The sequence below is a fragment of the Apaloderma vittatum genome, unplaced genomic scaffold, assembly GCF_000703405.1.
Source record: "Apaloderma vittatum isolate BGI_N311 unplaced genomic scaffold, ASM70340v1 scaffold2213, whole genome shotgun sequence".
Taxonomy (NCBI): Eukaryota; Metazoa; Chordata; class Aves; order Trogoniformes; family Trogonidae; genus Apaloderma; species Apaloderma vittatum.
Genome location: NW_009708423.1, coordinates 946 through 8,065, shown reverse-complemented (window position 1 = coordinate 8,065; position 7,120 = coordinate 946). Strand labels below are relative to the sequence as shown.

The following is a 7,120-nucleotide window of genomic DNA, read 5'->3' as shown; positions in this document are numbered from 1 at the left end:
TTATTGCTGTACTACCAACTCCTATCTATTAAGCGAGCATCTCACTCTTTAATTTCTATGTCTAGACTTTGAGGAAACTTGTGGACTGGAGCCCTTGAACATTCACTGCCCAGCTCTGTCAACAGCTTTAGTTCCTTCTAGAAAAATAGAATAGAAAAGGATGGAAAGTGTAGAGGAGGTTAGCAGGGAGATGGGATGCAAAGGGAATCAATACTGCCTTGCAAGAATTGGTATTTTATTCACAGATATTCCCTCAGCAACTTCTCCCCCAGAATCGGGTAGACATCCAATAAAACTTTCTTCCCAAAAGAAAACTTCCAAACTTGTTTCTTTTCTCTAAAACTGCAAAAATAGCAGAGACTTGTGTTTAAATGATGAAAGCAAATTACTTTAAAACGAATCATGAAGAAAAGATTATATTTGAGAAAAATTTCGGATCTCTCCCCTCTTCAACTTTTGTTTGATTGAAACAAAAATACATAGGGTTTGTTCAGCAGAGCTCTCAATTGTTCTGTTATTTGTACATTATCAGTGAGGGGCGATCTAGTTTCAAAGGCATGACTGAGGTCAAGAGAAGTGTATATAGGAACCAGTTAGAGCTCTGCAGAAACAGAAATTCCTAGAAAGCAGACCTCTGCTCATATGACACTACATTTAAGTGAAAAGTACACCAAAGAAGCCTCACAGTCAACGTTCCGTGAATCCTTGGTACGTTGGCACTGTTGTTTTCTAACCACATGAGCAAAGCCACCCATGCATGGGTGAGCACCTGTCCATGCTGTGGGTGTCAGAAGGTGCTTGCAGGCTCAGCTTCACCTTAAATGACAATGCAAAAGCCAAATTCTGTTTTCCCATAAAGGTAAAATGGTACCACATAGTTTAAATGAGAGCTGTCTTTATGTTATGTAATTAGTACTGCCACACTCTGAGCGTACTGTGTGGAGCGTGACATTTACAGTGCGGGAAGCATACATGTTTTCACATTTTTGACGCAAATTTCATGCTTGTGGTGTCCGAAGTAGAACATATCGGTAAGATGACCTCAAGTCTGTTTAGGAGGGTCGCTCTGAACCCTGTGCCTCCACCAGAGATTCCCAAGCCTCATCCTCAGCCCTCTGGCTACCAAGTGTGTCTCTCCTGCTGACAGACATATCATTGCCGAGAGTGGAATTGCAGTCATAGATTGTTCATGGGCCAAATTAGAAGAAACTCCCTTTAAGAGAATGAGAGGAAGTCATCTATGGCTGCTGCCTTACTTGGAGGCTGTAAATCCTGTAAACTATGTTTGGCTGTGGAGTTTTGCTGCAGCTTTTTGCATTGTTGTATACCCTGGTCACCATTCCTCTAAGAAAATTTGAATGGGGTAAGGCATTTATTGACTTGAACAGAAATCTCTTCGAAAAACATGCAGCTTGTCATTGCCAGAAAGAAGTGCTGAGGTTTGAAAAGGACCTTTTAGTCAGTGTCCAAGAAACAGAAGATAAAGAAATAGATCCATTTGATGTTGACTCAGGACATTTACAGTGAGAATTGTCATCGCTGAAATGCCCAGTTGTACCCACAGGAACACCATATCTACACCTGCTTAAGTAGGCCTACGATGTCAGTAAGGGCAGAATTGATATTTCAGTTATCCTATATAACAAATCATTTTTCTAATTAGATGACAGTAAATATAAGATGAGGAATAATGCTGTTCTGAGGCAACACAAGCTACATGAGACAAAGGCTCCTACTTAAACCCAACCAAATATATAAATCAAGAAGTCTTATTAACTTTTTCTTTCACTTAAATGAATGAATTAAAAAAAAATAAAAATGACCACACAACCAAAACAAAATCACCAAACAAACCCAAACAAGTAGAGTGGAGACCAGCAAGCAAAAAGGTTACTCAGCAGAACAGGAATTCCAATTTGACTTGTAAAATACTATCAGTGCCAAGAGTGTAGCAAATCCATGGACATTAATACTAAACCTTTTTTTCAGTGACATTAAAACCCATTTTTTACACAAAGACATTCAGTACAATACTGTGCAACTCCTTCTGTGACAATAAAGTAGTCATTTAGCAAAAGATAATCTCTTCAGTCAATGTTTGTCTTTCAGGTGTTGCAGACTTTCCATGACAGAGGGTTCCAGTGGCCTTTTTTGTTCACTTTTTCACTCATTCACTCACTAGTAAATTACTGTATGACAGCCTGAACTCCACTGCCTACTCCCCTTCCTTGTAACTTCTCTACCTTGCAGACATGGGTGTTGTATTCTCTTTCAAGATGGTCAATACAAAATATTTTTACTTCCTCTTTCTGTGCAAAAGACACTTATTACAATCTACTTTTAATTTCAAAGCAAACATTGCCAATTCCAAATGGCATTTTAGATAAGTAAATATGGGTGATCCACTGTAGTCCTTACACTAGATCATCCTTCATGGCTTTTCCTGTGGACGAACTGTTAGCATAGGATACCCTGCTAAAGTGATAATAGGACTAATGGTTACTCAAGCAAAGATGAAAAATATGTAGCATCACTGTGCTGCAAACTACTGAATCAATATAGTATCGCTTTCCAAATGGGCTACAGATTAACCCATCACTGTCTTTTGTCACAGGGCTTAGCTGGAGAGAAAATGCAAAAGCTGCACTCTGGCAATCAACAAGTTGATCTGTAACAGCCCAGCAAGGCTCACTTTCTTCTACACATCCACCGCAAAAGAGGTACTTGGCATTTACACATTGTAAGGACTCTTCAAGAGATTCTGTCAAGTCCACCTAGATATCTTTTATAAATGCTTGATGTTTTTATTCTTTATTGCAATGGCTGGAACGATTAAACATCAGTTTAACCTCAGAAAGCGTCTTACTTCTGTGGGACTTACTTTCCCCACCCAACTGCTCCATTTTGTTATCAGAAAGAGTTGTCTATAACAGTCAAAATATTACCCAATATCTCCTCTGCAGTAGCTAGCACAGATGATTTGAGTTGACACCACACAGTAGATGATATCTTGTTATATGAAAGGGACCAAGCCCTATATTAAATGAAATTTGAAAAACAGGTGTTTTGAAACCAACATGAAGTTATTGCACTTAAACAAATTACTTTTTATCTGCGAAGACCAAATTCCTCCTTGATTTGTGCTATACGCAATACTCATTCAACTCCATTTCTACATCAGCCAGAGCAGAAATATAGGAGTAGCCTTATAAAAGCGGCAATCTCCTCAAGCCTGAACAAGAGAAGTACAACACAGGACCCCTCACAGATTATTTCTAAAATAGGATTTTTAATTAAGATGTTTTCTGCAGCTATAGAAATAATGCTTAATGAGAAGAAAAAAAGATCATTTGCTATGTTTCCACAGAAAGCCACAGACTGTTCATACTATATTCATCACTAAGTGTATCATAGGCACAGAAGTGATAGACTACCAAATAACAACAAACTGAAGAGACAAGCTAGTATCAAGCTGAATAGTTCAAACAAACTTAGCAGCTCAAAAACTGCAAGAATTATTTCAACCAAACAATTAAGCTGAGCACATCACCTCGAACATGTTTTAATGTCTACATAGACAAAGATAAGCAGAATTATATTCCCTTCTTTTACACACCATTTTCCAGTAGTGCATGACAGATTAGCCTGCTGAGTATAAAAATCACCTGTTTTCAAGAAGAAACCTCTGACTCTGTGGCAGAGAGCAGTATGCCGTGACGTTTGGAGAACTGAGTGGAGCTGATGTGCAGCAATAAGAAAAAATGCTGGGAGCCAGGACCAAATCACCCCCACAAACACCTCTACTACCTTTATTGCATGCACTGACTACCTGTAAGAAAGCAGATTGAACACAGAGATATGAAAACAGTAAATAGATCTACTAAGGATTTGTTTAAAAAGTGTATCCCTTTGGGACAGATACAAGAGCTGCCCAGCCCAACAGGCCTGGCTTATCTTGTTGCCCAAGAACAGCTCCTTGGTGAAATCTGTTGAGCAGAAAGTGCTGGGAGATGTCCAGTACCTTTTGTTTGTCAACTGCTCTAACACTAAGGCTCATGGTCCTTGATCCCCACTGAGCTGCATTGCAATCATCCCCGTGCCCCTGCAGTTAACCCATTGATCTGGACCCTGGCCTGCAGAACTGGCTTCCCAGCTCAGCCTTGGTCTTGCCTTGACACCAGGGACTTGTCTAGTAATGTGGACTCTTGGCTCAACCTGGTGGCCACCACCAGGTCTCTTCTGGTTGGTTCGTAGCCTGTGCTGGGCTCCCAGGTCACCTCTCCTCCCACAACAGCCAGCCCTTACTGCTCTCAGGCACAAGGTGCTGCTGAGACACGTGAAATGATGCTTCCCCTGCTTGCTCAGAGGGTTTGGAGCCTGTGACTGCACAACAGTGATCAATCACCATCATGACCAGAACGAAATTGGTTTCAGTATCTTAACTGCAGCCCTGCAAACACCCTGCCCCACACAGTAGCTACAGAAAGAAACCAAAGAAGCAAGCAGCTTGCTCCGATTGAAGAGCATCCTCCTTGCAGGAGGAAATACAGCAAGAACATAACATTTCTTTTTCTCTCCTGCTCAGACAGGATTGAGCCCTACAGCTGCTAAAAGAAAATAACTAAATGCTAAAGAGCGCTCCTAGGCAGAAGCTGAGAGAGTTAACCTCAGCCTGAAATCACCTTTAGCTCTTTGATAGAAAGGCGACATACAGGCAGGCCATCACAAACATCATAACTGTAGAGGTGTTGGATACTCCCAAAATAAACAGGTTTGCATCGAGCCCAACTGCAAAAGCATAGTGCTCATGGCAACGCTTAAAATTCCTTCCCCTATAGCTATTCTGGGCTCAGTTCTTTTCTGTCAGTATTTCTTCCCTCCTGTATTCCTTTGCTGGTGCAGATGAAGGTCAGGGGAGAGCAATTCAGCACAAGCTGACCAGAAGTTCAGAGCTCACCTTCCTACACAGATATAATCAAGGCATCAAACCTGAAGGACAACATCTACTTTCTGCCTGGAATATGTGTCAGACCCCCAAAATCAAACCAGATGGTGATCTAACTCCTTTCTGAACCCATTTTATTCATCATGAAGTCTATTTCAAGCAACACTGTGTGTCACCTGTCAGGGTAAATGCAGATGAGTCTTCCTGGATTTCAAATTCAAATTAATTCATATTTCCTAAGCAGGAATATATAAATGTAGTTGCATGTTTGGGGCATTTTCCAGCCAAAATGTCATTGGTTTAACATGACACATAGCCACACCAGGGGACTGCAGGTAATCAGGCTGTCAGACAGCTTCTGAGGTGTCAGTGTCTATATAAATCTGTGCACTTGCAACAAACTTCACGCAGCAGCAGCCTACCAAGGATGGAAAGGCAAGTGAATTCTACAGCTCCATGTCCCTTGTCTGCCTGCTTCCCACCTCTCCCCTGCTCCTAGCAGTTCTTTAGTTTACCACTGGCTATAAAAGGTTTCCACTCCTTACAACTGCTCAGTGAGAGGAGGCATCACATCTCTGGGCTGTTATTGGGGGGGAAAAAAAAAAGACAGAAAGAGCAGCTGGTTTTGGTAGAAAGGGCCCTCTAGCATAGGAGCTCACAGCAGCAGGAAGAGATGTGGCTCATCAGGGACCCTGTCATGGCTTGTCCTTGCTCAGCACCTCACACACACTGGACACAACACGGGGCTTCCCACTGAGCTCAAACTCTGAGCAAACCCGTATTTCCCATCTCTCAGCCCAGAAAGCCTTCTCCATAGAGAAGAGATCAAAGGAGTAATAAGTAACAACCCAAAGTAGCCTTACCAAAAGAAAAAAGTGATGCTATAAAAAAAAAAAAACCTGACAAAATGCACACAGAAAACAAGCCACAATAAGCAAAAGAATTCCCCACCACACATCTCTCCAGAAGTCCAGCCTAAATGAAGCACTATAGCTGAGCATTACTGATTTGTATAAGGACCTCCCCACCACCCCTCTCACCCAGGAGATCTAATATCTTGCAAATAGCCTTAATAGGCATTTGTTCTTTTCCTGGGAGGAACTTTTTAACATTTTCTAGAGACTGAAGCTGAGGTTCCCAGATGAAAGAAAATTCCTGCTCTGCAATGCCCTGAAGGTGTCACTCAGGCCCTTTAAATATGCACCTGCTAACCAGGGGCTCCCACCAGCCTAGGCACAATCCCACACCTCAGAGGTCTCCAAGGGAGGCATCGCACTCAAGCAGATGCAGCATTTAAAAGTGACATCCTTGGCAGCTGGCATTGTGAATATTCCTTAGAAATTCACACCATTTATCTACCTGCTCCTCTGTGACATGCAGACTTAAAAGCAACTCAAATATTGATCCAGCTGGGACATAACTGTGCTGTCACATTTAACACCCTCACAAGTCTCTGCTAGAGGAGCTGGAGTCTAAAAACCACTTGCAGGAGTATTCCCAGGAAGATGCTGCATCCCCAGTAACCTGCAGCAGTCACAGAAGGAAGAGTGATGCTACCGAAGCGACGAGTTTAGCAGAGCATAGAATAGTTTGGGTTGGAAGGGACCTGAAAAGTTCATCTAGTCCCAACCCCCCTGCCATGGGCAGGGACACCTCACGCTAGACAAGGTTGCTCAAAGCCCCATCCAGCCTGGCCTTGAACCCTTGCAGGGAGGGGGCATCCACAGCTTCTCTGGGCAACCTGTGCCTGTGTCTCACCACCCTCATAATGAAGAGTTTCTTTCTAACATCAGATCTAAATCTACTCCATTTGAGTTTGAAAGCATTAACCCTCATTCTATTGCTCCCTAATAAAGAGCCCCTTTCGCAGCATCAGGAAGGCTGTTACTGTGCTCAGGGCTGCAGCGCTCTTTGAAACCAGTATCTGTACACCGTGTGCCTACAACAGGTCTGAGGGGGTCAGATACCTTCTGTGTTGGCAGCACACAAGGACATCAGAGAGGTTATATCACAGGTCGTAAGTAAAAGAGTTTAAACGCTGCAATGGGACCACTGAGATTACAAAAGCTTTCCAAAATAAGCCAAACAACAGCTGCTTCTTATGATTTGTTCTCAGTATTTAATTCACAGCTCCTGGATTTGAAAGGTTTCCCTCAGTCTATCCTCCAGGAGTGG

General features: G+C 42.4%; 1 pseudogene; it reads left to right on the top strand.

Moving 5' to 3' along the window:
- The first annotated feature begins 1,082 nt into the window (after window positions 1-1,082).
- Window positions 1,083-4,242, top strand: LOC104271755 (annotated as a pseudogene).
- The last annotated feature ends 2,878 nt before the right edge of the window (window positions 4,243-7,120 follow it).